The sequence below is a fragment of the Natator depressus genome, chromosome 14 (genome assembly GCF_965152275.1).
Source record: "Natator depressus isolate rNatDep1 chromosome 14, rNatDep2.hap1, whole genome shotgun sequence".
Taxonomy (NCBI): domain Eukaryota; kingdom Metazoa; phylum Chordata; order Testudines; family Cheloniidae; genus Natator; species Natator depressus.
In genome coordinates, this window is record NC_134247.1 from 4,796,469 (window position 1) to 4,812,414 (window position 15,946).

General features: G+C 39.3%; 1 long non-coding RNA gene across 1 annotated transcript in view; it reads left to right on the top strand.

The window, feature by feature from the left end:
• The window catches only part of LOC141998630 (uncharacterized), a 630,544-nt gene that overhangs the window by 466,298 nt on the left and 148,300 nt on the right, over nucleotides 1-15,946 (top strand). The window contains exon 10 of the long non-coding RNA XR_012641872.1: nucleotides 11,027-11,684. This is a non-coding gene — a long non-coding RNA (uncharacterized LOC141998630). The remainder of the gene's footprint in view (nucleotides 1-11,026; nucleotides 11,685-15,946) is intronic.

The following is a 15,946-nucleotide window of genomic DNA, read 5'->3' on the forward strand; positions in this document are numbered from 1 at the left end:
ATTGCGCCAGAGCCTGGTGAAATCAATGGATACATGTCCATTGACTTTGGATCAAGCCCTGAATAACTTTGGGTAAATCATTTAAGCTGTCTAATCTCTATAGGCCACGAATTCGGACTTCTTGTATGTTTGTGCAGCACCTACTACAATGGGGCTCTGAACTTGATTGTGTACCACAGTAACAATGCTGTGCCTCAGTTTCCCCAAATGTAACTACTATCCCAGTTTTACAGACCTAACCACCAGGGATACTATGAGGCTAACTTATTATTGTTTCTAAGGCAACCTGAGAGCTTTAGAAGGAAAGTGAAAAGTAACCATTGTCATTATTATTAGAAATTAAAAGTGACTTCTCCCCCCCTTTTCTTGTATAGTTTGCAGCCTCTACATAATTTTGCTGTGTCGTTTGCTCAAAACAAAGGCTCCAAATAATGTTTTAGTCAAAGCAAGCAAGCAGTGAATCAGTGCCAGTATGTCAGGAGCAACCATATAACAATAAATGTACCGGTGTGGGCATGTGGACAAAGACATTGCCTGGTAACATTTCCTTTTCAAGTCTGCAAAGAGTGTTATAAGCAACAGTGAGTTTTGAAGAGAAACTGATTTTAACAGTTGAAAAATACATTTACAGTCCCCCTTTGTAATAAAACATTTGTGCATGGCCTCAACCATGTACCATATAAACCTCTAATAGGGATAAACCAGTAGGTTAGCCTCTGTGGTCCATTCACGACCTGTCTCTCTGCTAAGAAAGCTAGGCTGGAAGTTTTGGGGCAGTTTGTGATCTGGTCACCTGTCCACTGGGAGCTGAAGTGAAAAGCCACCACATCCGTGTTACCAACACCATACATTCAAAAATCACAAGACTGTAACCAACTCTAGGTGCTTCATATTTGCTTCTGGGCAAATCCCCTTAGTGATTATGTTTTAAAGCTTTTCTCTGCAACAATGAGGGATCGAAACTGTCTTTCAAAAAAGTACTGAAAAATGAAAGCTGAAGACCTTACATACTCACGTGCTTCTGGAAACTGGGGGTTGAAGAATTCCACAAAATATCGCAAGACTCAGGATGAAATCCCAAGAGTTTAAAACACTGCCAAATGAGGGCCCTTATCCTGCAGCCTGTTGCTCCTCCTGCTGACGTCATACGTTCATGTTTCAGACAAACCACAAAGAGCAACATCGTCAGTCACTGTCAGCCTGGATTGAATTTGAAAAAAGGAATCAAGAGGAGAAAGGCTTTGTATCCCATTTTCAGTTAGTTCCCTGTGCTGCGAGATAACCATTAGGGAATTTTTAAAAAGTGCTGATTTGTCACTAGCTATGTACATTGTACACATCTGGTTTGTGCTGTTACAGTTTAGCATCAGCTTCCCAGCTAATACCAATACAATATATTGTCTGTCACATGTCACAGAAATATGGGATATCTGCAAATAGTTTGGGCGCTTGTATTTCAGGGTCACTATATTTTAAATATTACAACATTGTAGACTAACGCTTTCAGCTATCTTATTAAAATGCAACCTCAGTCAATTCAAAACCACAATTTATAAAAGCTCAAGTTATTTAATAATGAATAGACCTATTTGTATTTCTCCCCATATGAGCTTACGCCCACTCCCAGACAAGTCAATGGGAAAACTCCCCAGTTATGTATCGAAGAGTTGCATAGAAATATGGCATAAAATACATAATACCTAGAGTACATCTCAACTGTTCAAACATCCAGAAAAGGCATTAATAAGAAAGGATCTTTCTCCAAAAGGTATTTCCTCTTTTCTCCAATGTGGCAACATTATGAATTCTCGTCTTTTCAATGTTTATATTTCTTTATTAAATTTTTTTAAAAAAAAACCCATCTTTTTAGATACTGAAACATCCTTCCTCGTTAACTAATGTTTTAAAAAATATATTAGCGAACGTTTGTTAAAACTACTTCGAGTTAAAACACGCTCAGATTAAGCAGCAATATATATTATTTGCAACAGATCTGTTTTCCAAAAGAGTTCCTCTATGTTGGATGCAGTGTTGCCAACTGTCAGTAAATTTACGAACAGCTTGTAAATTTAAGTGCTTTCCAGAGAGGTATTGGTATGTGTGTAAAATACCCATTTTGTTCCTAAAACATGGCAAGAATTTTTTTCTGTGCTTGAAAAATAAGGGAAAAAAAACCCCTTATAAATAATATCACTGAAGTGATGATGTATTGGTTTCTATGAAGAAGAAAATAAACTAACTTATTTGGTTCTCTTCCTTGTCTTCCGTTGCTAGAAAGATAGTTACAGCTTGATGCAAAGTACTTTCAAGGCAATTACTCTCCATAGTTCTTATGACAGGTTTCAGAGTAGCAGCCGTGTTAGTCTGTATCTGCAAAAAAAGAAAAGGAGGACTTGTGGCACCTTAGGGACTAACAAATTTATTTGAGCATAAGCTTCTGTGAGCTACAGCTCACTTCATCGGATGCACGATTTATGCTCAAATAAATTTGTTAGTCTCTAAGGTGCCACAAGTCCTCCTTTTCATAGTGCTTATGGGTTACATAATTCCTCCCATGCAGATAAACTAAACTACAGACACTTCATCTTCTGCCATTATAGAAATAAGCAAAATTTGATAACATTGCAAGAGTTAATAAGAGGAAGATACTAACTCTCTGTGGTTCATTGTTCAACAACAACAAATCCAGATCTGAAATCTAAACTTATATCAAGAGTGGAGACTTCAGAGGGGAAATATACTTTTAAAATGTCAAATGTATTTTTTGAAAAGGTGCAAGCTTTATTTATCTCCAGGGAATCATATGGAAGCAGAGAGAAGGTACACGCAAAAGGGAAGTTACAAGCCTGGAGCCCTGTATCCCAGGGTAGATCTGAAGCAATTGTTCAGTGTGCTTTTCAACAGAGATATTTGCAAAATATATCTCTACTCTGCCCCATTAAAATTCAGACATAAAGATTGCTTGCTTTAGCCAGAGCTCCCCCAAAGAAACAGATAAAAGGCTTGCTTCAGCTATCACAAAGGCTAAAATCAAGAGACAGTAACTCCCTCTCCCTCCAGATAGCTAACCTCTGTTGTCTCACTTCCTGCAGGCTTATATATCCCAAACTTCAGGGCATCAGCTGCCTGTGGCCAATAAGGTTAATCTGTTTTCCTCTGGAAAGCACCTGAAAATTCATTTGCTGTTAATAAAGTGTGGGTGTGATCAGCTGTTTTGAGCAAGGGGTTTAAACCCATCCATGCCAGAGTCCTTTATCCCAGCACAACACAATCATTTCTTCACCTAAAAGAAATGTCTCCTCTCTACTCCACGTTGCCGATCTCTCAGTAGCCCTGTAGATCACTGCTCTGTTGACTATCCTGCACTCATTTAGTGTACAGAACTCCCATTCACATCCAGCTACTACTGAGATATGGAACTACCACTGAAGGTGCGAGGTAGATTAACCTAGATAATTTAAATAGATAGGCCATTGAAGTTTCAGGTATGGTATAAGTAAAGAATATTGACTGAGATTTTGCTGTACAAGCTGAATAGCAACCAGAATATAACAGACATAATTCTCTCAAACTGATGGCCTAATATTTGCATCAACACTTCAGTGCTATGTAATTGATAAACAAACAACGTCCTAAAAGAAAAGGAGGACTTGTGGCACCTTAGAGACTAACAAATTTATTTGAGCATAAGCTTTCGTGAGCTACAGCTCACTTCATCGGATGCCACAAGTACTCCTTTTCTTTTTGCGAATACAGACTAACACGGCTGCTACTCTGAAACAACTTCCTATTATCTTAACAAGGAAATATTATTACAGTCCTCCAGTTCCTACATGTTGCATATCCTCCACGGAGAAAGGATAGTTTAGTGGTTAAGGAGCTGGATCGGGTCTCAGGAGATTGATGTTCAGTTCTTAGTTCTGCTACTGACTTTGTGCTTGACCTTGGTCAAGTTGCTTACTCTCTCAATTCCCTGTTATGTACAGGGCCTGTCTCAAAGATGGCCTGGTCTCAAGTAGGGTCTGGAAATGCTACTGTAATGTAAATAATAACAGGCACACTTTGCACATGGTATTTAATTGCCTAAGTGCCAATTTGAGCATGTAGGATGTAGATACCCTCTTTAGGTGCCCATGTTTTAAAATTGGGCTCTCCACCTGATGTTCTGAACAATTTCTTTCTGCTTCAGAGCTCCCTGTATGACATACAAATGATCTCTGAGAGAAAAAAAATTGCATGATCTTCTCTAGAGGTGTCTCCACAGTGGCAAAAGAATGGCAGGTGAAGGTTTTTCAATACGATGGTGACAACAGAAGGAATGACCACCTGGACATTTATTTAAAAAAAAAAAAGAGTCACAGCGGGTTTTATTACCCAAAAAGGCGCAGGGGAAATGAATGGAGTTCTTTCTCCAAACAGGTGTGTAAGAAAAGTTCTAATCAGACACTGAGGGGAAGACAACCCCTCCCCGCCACAATCTTTGAGAGTTTTAAGAATGATCCTGGATTCAAATCCTGGTCAGGATTTTACATATTTGATGTCCCCCTTCCCCATGCTTAAAATTTCACCGGGAGAACAGTAAACTGATTAATACTTATTTCTTTGGCTGTATTCACTTTCTTGCATATTTATTCCCGCATTTACAGAGGCTACTGCTGCTGAAACCTCAGTCAGTATGGAGCCTGGCGAGACTCGCTACTTGCAGCAGAGAGCAGTTATGAAAACGTGTGTGAAACCTTTGAGTGAGTGAGAGTTCTTCAAATCTTAGGCTGTGATTTTCCAAGGAGCCTAAGGAACTTAGGCATGTCCAACTCCCTCTGAATGCCAATGAGATTTGGGCACCCAAATCCCTTTGAAAATTCCATTATTAATGATTATCCTTATTCCTGAGTTTTACAATAAACTCTCTAGAGCTAGAAGTTTGCAAGCCCAGCTGTAGGTGTGTATATGTACCTTATTAATAGGGCAGATCTGAATGTGTGTGTGTGTGTGTGTGTGTATGTCACACATACAAACACTATCTATCTATCTATCTGTGGATATATATATCTCATTCTCAGTCCTTCAGTTTCCCTTCTTCAAGAAATCCAACAAGAAGATCACTCTAGATGAAATGTCTCCTTTAGGAAAAAAAACATGGGCAGCTCTGTGAAAAGAAAACAAGGTAATAGTGCATGAATCCTTCCCAAAGTGCCAGAATAAGAGTAAGCTATCATGACTGCAGATTAAAACGAAATGTGATGCCACGGACAGTGTCCGCTCAGGAGAGGCCCATGATTATAATAGTATCCAACACCACTTGGTAGAAACAAGAATTGGAACACGGTCAACAGATTTCAGATTGTAAGCTCTTCGGGGATGATCTTTTTGTTACGTGTATGTGTGATGGGGGCATCTGGATGCTAGTAAAATAAAATAATAATAATAAATAAGTCATAATAACAACTAGTTAATAATAAGAAAGACCGGTAATGCTTGGATGCAAGACAGTTGACTGGGAGTTTGATTTTTAAAATAAAATAATAACAATAATAATTAATAATAATGAATATCTAGCTCTTCTATAGCACTTTTCATCAGTAGATCTCAAAGCACTTTACAAAGGAGGTCAGGATCATTATCCTCATTTTACAGATGGGGAAACTAAGGCATAAGGAAGGGAAGTGACTTGCCTAAGGTCACCCAGCAGGCTGGTCATGGACCTAGGACTAGAACCCAGGTCTTTGGAGGTCTAGTCCTGTGATTTACCCACTAGGCAACAGTGGCTCCGCTAAAAAAAAATATTTATTTTTAATTTAAATATTGTTGAATATGGTCCTGCTTTGGGGGAGGGAGTGTTATAAAAGACAAGTCTTTAGTGGACAGATGTGATTATACTTTTGATTTTCTACGTGGCACCTGGATAACACAGTGCCGGACATGTTAGAAACACACAGACCGATTAGGTAGACATTTTGTTTTTAGAGTTTCGCACCTAGATATCAGGCACTCTATGAGGTCCAGAAACCACATGCTTAACTTGAAGTACTTGAGTACTCCCACTGAAGCCAATAGACTACTGGGCGCTTGAAGTTAAGCGTATGGTTAAGTGCTTTGTTGGAGTAGGGCCCAGGTACCATACATAGACAGATAAGATGGCTGCCCTTAAAATCTTGCAGTTGCAATTTTTACCATGATTTATGCTCTTCCCTACATATAAATTGAAGAATTATTGCAAATATCATGGTAGCCATTTAAATAGTTAAATGCAGTAAATTCATGTTTTTAATTCCCTTGCCTAATGCAGGCAGGCATATAGACAGATACCCAAAGACAGATTAGATAGTAATCAAAGATACAGAAGTTTTATCTCCAGTACATGAAGGAGAACAGTCAAATAACCTTAATTTTAGAAGGGAACTGTACTGAACCTGCCCAGTGCCATAACTTTGCTTTTTAAGCAAAAGTCAGACTATGTCTGACAAAATGTTCCCCAAGGTCTGGGATGTTGTGGGTAAAGTGATCCATTTTGTAAATAGGAATCCAAATCATACAATATTTGTGGCTGCTTCTGATTTGGATTAGAAAACAGGTGAAAATTGAGATACTGGGTTCAACTGAATTCAGCTCTCACAGTGACACTCTTCTCGCGTGAATCAGAAACCGACTGTGCCCTGATGAAAACATTTGCACAGGCTTGTGTCAAGTGAAACCACAGACTATTGCAGGACTCAACTCCTTACGCTACCAAGATGCAAGGTCCAAGTCTTATGGTCCTCCAGGAGCAGCTGATCACATGGCCATTCATTCTGAAATCATTGCAGGCAACTTCAGGTAGTTGGAGTTTTATTACTTGCTCTAGTGGAAACCCAGAAGCTGGAGCTCAGTGCATCACTGGAAAATCAAGGGGGAAACTCTGTTTTACATTCTTAGTTTAAAAACTTTTTTTTTGTAAATCTTCAGTGTATACATAAGACCAAATTCATCCTTCATCTCATTTTAAGTCAGTGACGTTGGAAACTGCTCTACGGTCTGTTACTGATTTGAGATCTCAAACAGATCTTAATCTTTGGCATTTTGACCGTTTTTTCTTTTTGTTGAAGAAAAGCAGATGAGTTCCCCTTTGAGATCCTTTAATAGAATACCTCTTAATTAAAAGGAAATGACTGACAATTATTATTTATTGTTTTAATTATGTTAGCACCTAGAGGGCCCAAATGAATCCTGGAAGCTGTACTAATACATAGTATAGAATCATAGAATATCAGGGTTGGAAGGGACCTCAGGAGGTCATCCAGTCCAACCCTCTGCTCAAAGCAGGACCAAGCCCCAATTTTTGCCCCAGATCCCTAAATGGCCCCCTCAAGGATTGAACTCACAACCCGGGGTTTAGCAGGCCAATGCTCAAACCGCTGAGCTATCCCTCCACCCAAGATAGTAAGAGGCAGTCTCTGTGCCAACACACATCCAATTTAAATAGACAAAGTCTAGAAGGGGAAACGGAGGCAGAGAAACTTGCCCAAGGTCATATAGCAGGTCAGTGGCAGACCCAGGAATATTACCCATATCTTCTGAGTCCCAGTCCAGTACACCATTCTCTGGGCCACACTGCTGGAGTTTGGCTAACAGTTGCTTGAAAAACCTGTGACAATTACTTGAGCTATATGTCCTGCTGTAACAGAGATAGTTCCTTGGCTTTGAAGTGGGACCCTATAATGCACTGTATAATACTAATAAACATGATTATTACAAAAAGATAAGGTTACAGAAGACTGCACGTTGCCAAATTCTCGTGGACTGTAGCTTTAAGTTTTGGCTGAGCAGTGAGCCAGGGAGATTTTAAAATTCAGCAGTAGTAGCTATTCAGAGGGTTGTTCTAGTACCCATGCCAGGAAAAACTCAGAGTGAAAGGTCTAATTTATCACACATTGGGGTTGCAAACCTGTGCTCAGGGTACCAAGGCAATTGCTCGTCAAGTTTCAGAAAAGTCTGGAGGAATCCCTGACTTCGGAAGTGGCAAGAATTCCAATTTACTGTTCAGAACAAGCAGTGTTAGAGCAAGAGGTATGTACCCTTCCCACACACTCACACATATATGAAAAAAAAAAGATTAATTTGTGTCTGCGTTGCTTCGCCTTTTTCCCCCCCTCATTAAATAAGGAATAGCCTATTTTTGAGGCACAGCTGAGGTTATGAAAATGGTCTTTAATTTGAAAGTCTGGTACGGCACCCTGATGTGTTGACATGAAGATAAAATGGCTGGTGCTGAAGAGAATGTAATTGGAGAATCCTGCTAAGATCCTACGTGCTGAAATATTTAAATCAGAATCCATTTTATTTTTCATATTCCCATTCCCTCCCTCCCCCCGAGTTATCTGCAAGCAGAAAGAGGAGAACTTCTGTGAGTTCATATTGACTTTACGATGTTTCTCTAATGCCCATCAAATGTTTCTGAAGTCTGGCCCTGAATATAAAGCTCTTGGGAGCTACTTTAAACTTGTACATGGGATCTGGTTGGAGCTGTCAATTTATGGATCTCTTTGAGTCTCTGGGTCTGATGCAGAGCTAGTGGAAATCAATGGAAAGAGTCCCCTTTGACTTCAACGGGCTTTGAATCAGGTCTATAATCCTCATTTAATTTGAAAAATATCCCATATAGTGACAGATTGGTTCAGTTAACTTATGTCAGAAGGTGGGAGGACCTACAACCCTCCTGTGCTTGACCGTATTGGTTCATAGCATGCAGAAATTTAGTATGCAGAACATTTCTATCACACTGATAGGTGTGTCTTAAGCACATGCTTAATTGATTTGCTGAATAAGGTCCTAAACATGCCATCATACTTTCTGAGGAGAAGCTAACCAAAAGTATTTGAATTCACAGGAGAGAGACCTCTTCTTGATCCATTTTCCCATTGGTTTCAATACAATAAGGAAACACATCTCATTTCCCTTTTTCACTCTAAGGCTTGTGAATGTCTGTTGATACCAAATGGCTTCCATACGCTATACCATGAAATTGCTGCTGTCTAGTGCTTTCAAAGGGCTCAGAACTTTGGAGGAGAGGTGTTTTATCACAGAACAGTGCTATTAATTGTCAGAATTATTTGGTAATACATAGCTCCTTTGTACAGATCCTTTCCACACATGGTTTGGCAGTGTTACGATATGTGTTTTAAAAATAAGTGTGATGAGCTCTGCTGACTCTGTATTTCATACAGATATCAGAGGGCAGGGCTTTGTGGTCTCAACATGAGGTTCAAAATTCCTTCTGTAGATTCCCTGGAACCACAGCTTAACATCCTGGCAGAGCAGAGTCAGCCCTTCATCCTCCTGTGGTAGAGAAATTGAATTCCATACAGCTCACTGAGTAGTGAAAGACCTTTTGGACAGCACATTAAAAGCAGAGGTCCTGTTTCTTCAGTGCAGCCATTAAAGAGTCCATGCCACTTTTGGTAAGCCATTGGATTTGCTTTGGTGTCCGTGGCCAAAAGGAACCTCAACTCCCACTGTTGTGCAGTATGCGACGTGTGCCGCTTGGCTAAGCTGGTTGCCACCCACGCACCCTTCTACCTCGGCTATTGGCTGCATTTCAGTGGTGGGTGAATCAACTCCTTTGTGCATGGTTTGGGCTGGAAGGTGCAATATCAATGTTATTACATATGGTGGAATATATAATATTTCGATGTGGGTTATGACCTAACAGACTGAGTGACCACCGCCTTGGTTCTATTACAGCTGGATGATTCTGTGGCGAAACTTGTGCCCATTGTTAAACCTCTGTCTGGTTTGGGAAGGCTGAGCTGACAATAATGTTCCATTCCAAGACCGTGATTCACTGAATACACAGGTTTTCTCTCTCTGTAATAGACACACAATTATTCTCCTCTCTCTCTCTCTGCAGTTGGAAAAGCAAGGTGTGTTTACAGAAGGCAGTATAAACACCTAGAGCTTAGGCAAAGCTGGTGGAATATGGACTGCTGTCGTATTTTATTTCAGGTCATCAGGAAATGGAAAATAATGGCAAATCACACCCATCAGTTTCCAGTAAAGTGAAATTAACATTCTTGGCCCACAAAAGACTAAAATAAGTCCCCCATCCCCTACCCCGTTTGTTATTTAACTGCTCTGGTTTTTTGGGCAACTGAGCCTTTTCCCCTTTCCCTCCCCTTGCAGCCCTTCCCCTCCTTTCTATTGTGGATTTTGTCTCACAGATTGGGGCCAGAATCTCAGCTGGTGTAAATTGACATAGCTCCATTGAAATGAATTGAGTTTGAAATTAGTGGAGCTACATCAGCTAAGAATCTGGCCCTCAATTTGGTACTAGTTTGGGGTCAGATCCTCAGCTGGTGTAAATCATTGTAGTTCCATTTATTTCAAAGTAACTAATTTGATGTGCACCAGCTGAGGATCTGGCTGGTACAATTGTTGTTTATTATTTAACAGTAATTCACTATTAGCTGAAACAATGACCTGGGAGTGTATGGCGGATGATATACCGTCATGTAGGCATTAGTGATGGATGTCCTTCTAATGGCTTGATAATTCACTTGGTAGATGCCTATGCAAATACCCCACCCTGCACCCCCCCAAAAATATGGAGAAAGACTTTGGATGAAACTGTGGATTCTTGGATCATGACTTTCTCAGAAGACTTCCAGCATTCCCCGTGTTTTAGATGAGTGAGAAATACAAAAATCAGCAGAACTAAAATATCACAAGGAGACCATTCTCTGTATCATCAGAAACCAGGATGTTCAGAGAAATAAGAAAATTTTTCAAAAACGTTTCTGAGTTTTGCTTGGTTTGGTCTTTGGATGAAGGTTCTGGTCAGTTCTTATTCATACCAGTTTGCCTGTTTCTGCTCAACAAGGGGAATAGTGGCTATCAAAAGGAAGCTACATATCTAACACCAGAGCTTTGTAGTCACATCCTCAAGTATTTACCTTATAGCTGGTTGAAAAATGGAAAATTTTGGCAGAAGAAAAGTATCAATTTTTTTCCATTTCTTATTGAAATTTCAATTTGTATTTTTTTTTCTTATCAGCACTAATCTATATAAGCCTCGGGGGCATGCACACCTGGGAAGGACAGCTCACAAGAAAACCCTATCTCAAGGTCTTCCTCCAGAATCAGACAACCATAGAAATGAAGACTATTAAGAGGAAAAAGACCAAGAACGGAAACTTTCTGAGCTTCAGAAAGTTTGGGTTCACTCTGAATTTAGAGAGAAGTTTATTGCTATCCACAAAGCACAAGCTGTAGCAGTGCAAGCTTCTCCAACACTGTCTACCTTTGTACCTCAAGCAGTCCCACAGGGATCACATTTAATGCTGAGAGTCTCTGTAGCCCATGGCCTCTCAGCTGAGATTGTCAGCAGGGGTGCTAATTAGTGCCAGTTGTGGTGGTTGGCTTATGTTGATGTAGACACATGTCCACGGAGAATTGCACTGACAGAACTAACTCATTTCACATAGATATTTTTATGTTAATGCTTTAGCTGTCCTTGATACTTGGAGTTGTTTAATTAAAGGAATCCTCAGAGGAGATGGGTGAGAACATGCATATACCTATAGAAACACACACACACATTATATATACAGTATGCATATCACATGTTAATCATAATTTCTCTGTAGATGCCAATCAGAAGAACAAGTTAAAGTTATCAAGAGGGGAAAATAAAAGAATCTCTGTTTTGAAAGGTAGGTGGACTTGACAAGTCCTTTTATTAACTCTAATTATAGAGATTCCCACAAATGGATGTCAAACATTTTCAGTGTGTTTTTCTAAAAAATGTCTGTGATGGAAAAAGGAAGAACTCCACCCCGGCAGAGCATTTCTTCTTGTTTGTTTTACTATTTTCACTGTTTTCTTTCTGCTAGAGAGACCAAGAAAGAGAGGCATTGGAGAAAAAAAAATCTCTGGCCCATATTCAAATTCCGGATGCCCCTCAACCTAATTGGAAAGCAAACAGTGACAATGTTTGCAGTACAGAAAGCATATGACATACCATATGTAAAGCGTTAAAAAGAGGGATTTAATAATAATTCTCCAGTCATGTTGTTGGAGACTTAAGACCTTTTATCTTCCTTAAAGCATGTATTATACATATCTCCTCCTTGCACTTTCATACAGGCAGAAAGGGGAAAACATGGCATATAAAAAGAAAGTTGCAATCCACAACTTCCAAGGGCCCATTTCAGCAAGCCATTCCTATTCATCAAATTACTTAAATATATTCTTAAAGTTACATGCCTTTCAGTCCCATTGACTTTAGTGGGACTTAAGCAGGTGCTTTGAGTTAAGCACCTGCTCATAAGTGCTTTGCTGATTGAGGACCAAAAGCATCTGATCCGTCTAATTTGCCTCTGTCTGCAAAATACGTCTTAATGCTTTGTATGAAGAACTCTAATAAAAAAAGCAATCATACTGAGCCATATTCCTTCCGTGATCACATATGGCTCCAGTGAGGTGACATGGGTGTAACGGAGAGCAGAATATGGCCCCATTTGTATTCAATAGGGCTCAGATCCCTAGGATTTAAGAAGGGATTTAAATGTCTATAATTCCCATTGATCTGGGACACCATTGAGGATCTGGTCCTAGTACCCAAAGATATTCCAGGATAGCACTCGCCATAGGAATAAGGTTAGCCATTTATGTTAACACTATGGATGGGTGGGCTACTTATTAAGACTTGAATTTTACTCCTTTAAAAAATGAATCCAAACCTTCTGTGTGGTTTGGAAATGGTTGTGGAAGGCTCTTCCAACTCCCATGGTTCCCTTAGTGTGTCACCAGCTTCCTCCCCAGCAAGGCTTCTGATCCCTCACTTGCCTACCACATGCATTGATTCCTCAACATACAAACGGCCTCATTCCCCCTCCCCCTGTAAAATTCAGATCCATTTAAAATTCCCAGATGGTTTGGGGATGTGCCTAGCTGGGGTCTGGGTTCATGCTGACCTCTACTTTTAAAGATATCTGAATGGTTCATCAACAAATAAGATTTTCTTCTTAAATGAGGATGATGATTGGTGATGGAGGTTAATCCAAATGTTTAGGCACATTTTGATTTTTTTCCCAAATATCAAATTTAGAGACTGTAAAGGCTGAAATTATATCACAAGATTATGGGTAAAATCCTCAGCGGGTATAAATTGACATAGCCTCATTGAAGTCATTCCAGTTTGCAGTGGATGAGAATCTAGCCCTATATGTAATGTAAACAAATGACATTTTAATTCCAGAGAATCAAAGAATTTGGATATAGAAAATACCTCACTGGGTGATCCTTCACAGTCTAATGCCAGATTCTTTCCTAAAGTATATTCGCCAGCACTTAATCTAGTCCAGTTTAAATGACCAAAAACAAGAGTGCTTCCATCACTCCCAAAGGAAGGAATTCCACATTCTAATAAAAATTCTGTTATAGTCATTTTTTAGAACACTATTTTTCTTTAAAAAATTTCTTTACAAATGAACACATACGCTAAGTAAAGGGCCCAAATTGCACGTTTGAGTAACTGGGTGAAACTCCATTGAAATCAATGCAGCTGTGTCTGCAGATAATTTGGACCAAATATTTTTTAAAGCAACTAGCATAATCCCTGACAAAATTAGGATTTAAAAAAAATCTTAACTGGCTGTCTTTAAAACAGTACATTTAAAAGTTATTAGTTGACTGGCTCATAAACAATTTTTTTATTTGCCAATAAAACAATAAGGATACCTATATATAGTATGGTTATTCAATTTTCAGAAAAAAATATTACTTGCCTTATGAAGCCTAGCAAAGACTAAAACACAATACCGAAAGTCAGCAGTTTCATTTAGAGGTAAGAGAATTGACAAATAAATACACCAATGCATTCAAAGTTCACAAAAGAAGCTTGAGCCAGTTATGGTCCATGTTGATGAAGCGCATTAAATCATAACTCTCCATCGAAAAATGACCTGTTAAAGAAACTGTCTCCAAAACCGAATATTCACTGCAGTGTGTTGTAGGCAGGATTTACTGTGCAAAGCCAGAAGGAAAAAAGCTTGGGGAGTGTTTGGGGTTTGGCTTGGTCTTAGGTACTTTAGTTAAATGTTTTTGCCAAATTATGTGGATCCTTCAAAGAATAAAAGATGTCTTATTTGGTGAGGTCTCTCAGGTGAATCTGTCACCCATCTGCCTGAGTAAGCAACAGTAGTTACATTACATGCCATGGGAAAGCATAACAGAGCTGGAAAAACCTAGTCACTGATTCAGTGTGGTACACGTCACTTTTTCAACTGCTGCACAGTGGCATTTCATTTTCAGCCAGCGGACAATCTCTGCACAAAAGAATAAATGGACACAAATCAGATGTCAAGAATTATAACATTCAAATACCCATCAGAGAACACTTCAACCTCCCTGGTCACTCAATTTCAGACCTAAAAGTTGCAATTCTTCAACAAAAGAACTTCAAAAACAGACTCTAGAGAAACTGCAGAATTGGTATTAATTTGCAAACTGGACACCATTCAATTAGGCTTGAATAAAGACTGGGAGTGGATGGGTCATTGCACATATTACTATTTCCCCATGCTAATTTTTCCCCTACTGTTACTCACACCTTCTTGTCAGCTGTTTGAAATGAGCCATCCTGATTATCACTACAAAAGTTTTTTTTCTCCTGCTGATAATAGCCCACCTTAATTGATTAGTCTCGTTACAGTTGGTATGGCAACACCCATTTTTTCATGTTCTCTGTGTATACAGATCTTCCTACTGTATTTTCCACTGCATGCATCCAATGAAGTGGGTTTTAGCCCATGAAAGCTTATGCCCAAATAAAATTGTTAGTCTCTAAGGTGCCACAAGTACTCCTCATTTTTTTTTGTTGCTACAGACTAACACGGCTACCACTCTGAAACCTATAAGGCATCATTACTCAAACCCACCACAATACATATAGACAGAGATTTGCAAAGCTGTCTACACGATTTAGAGGCCTAATTTCCATCAGGTGGTTTTGAAATCTCAGCTACATAGTCCTACTCTACTTTAAACTCCACCTTCGCTGCAGAGTGAATTCCATGAGTAACACTGAGCTTCTGTTAGAACGGCCCTCTCTTCCTGCATAAGAGGAGGATTTCAAAGAGCTTGGACTATACTATCCTGTGCCATTCAATGTAGTTTTTAGCAGAGAGCTAACTTTGCCAATCCATTGATGGATACAGGTGCCTAACATTGAAGAACATCATGCTACCATAATAATAATTACCATAATAATAATTACAGCTGACTAGAAATGGAGGTGGGAGAAACATTCATGAAATTTTATTTCAATCTTTTGTCAAAATTTGAATTTTTGATGAAAAATGCCATTGAAATTTCTAGATTCAAAGGCATTTCAACCAGCCCCAATAATGATTCAGACAGCAATTTTCATTCAAGCACCTTGAAGCCGTGCACAAAGAAAAATATAAAGTTCATGGCATTCTTATGATGTGGGTATTGTTACACCCATTTTTCACATAGGTAAACTGATGCTTGGATAAGTTAAATAATTTGACCAGGGGCCCCCAGGGAATCAGTGACAAATACAGGAACAGCAAGATGGAGCAGCCTTCTAAGTCGCCTGCTCTAGCTACAAGTCTGCACACATAAAATAGAGAATAGAACTGCAGGGTTCAATTTCTCTGTGGCAAAGAAGGATTCAAGTTGTTTAAAAAATCTCAAATCTAAAGGGTCATGAGTAACAACACAAGATGCTCTTCATATTGGGAAATGGGTGGTTGCTATATGAAGCTCAGTTGATATGATTTGGCAGCCTTTACTGAAACGAGTAGTCTAAGTGGCTTTCCAGGGATTACACACGTAATCAAGGATTACTTACGTGTCCGGTGTTTGTAGGACTGAGCCCATAATGACTTTGCAAGTGGGTTTGGATGTACTCCATGCCTTTGGAGGTGCCCACTAAATGATCGATGAG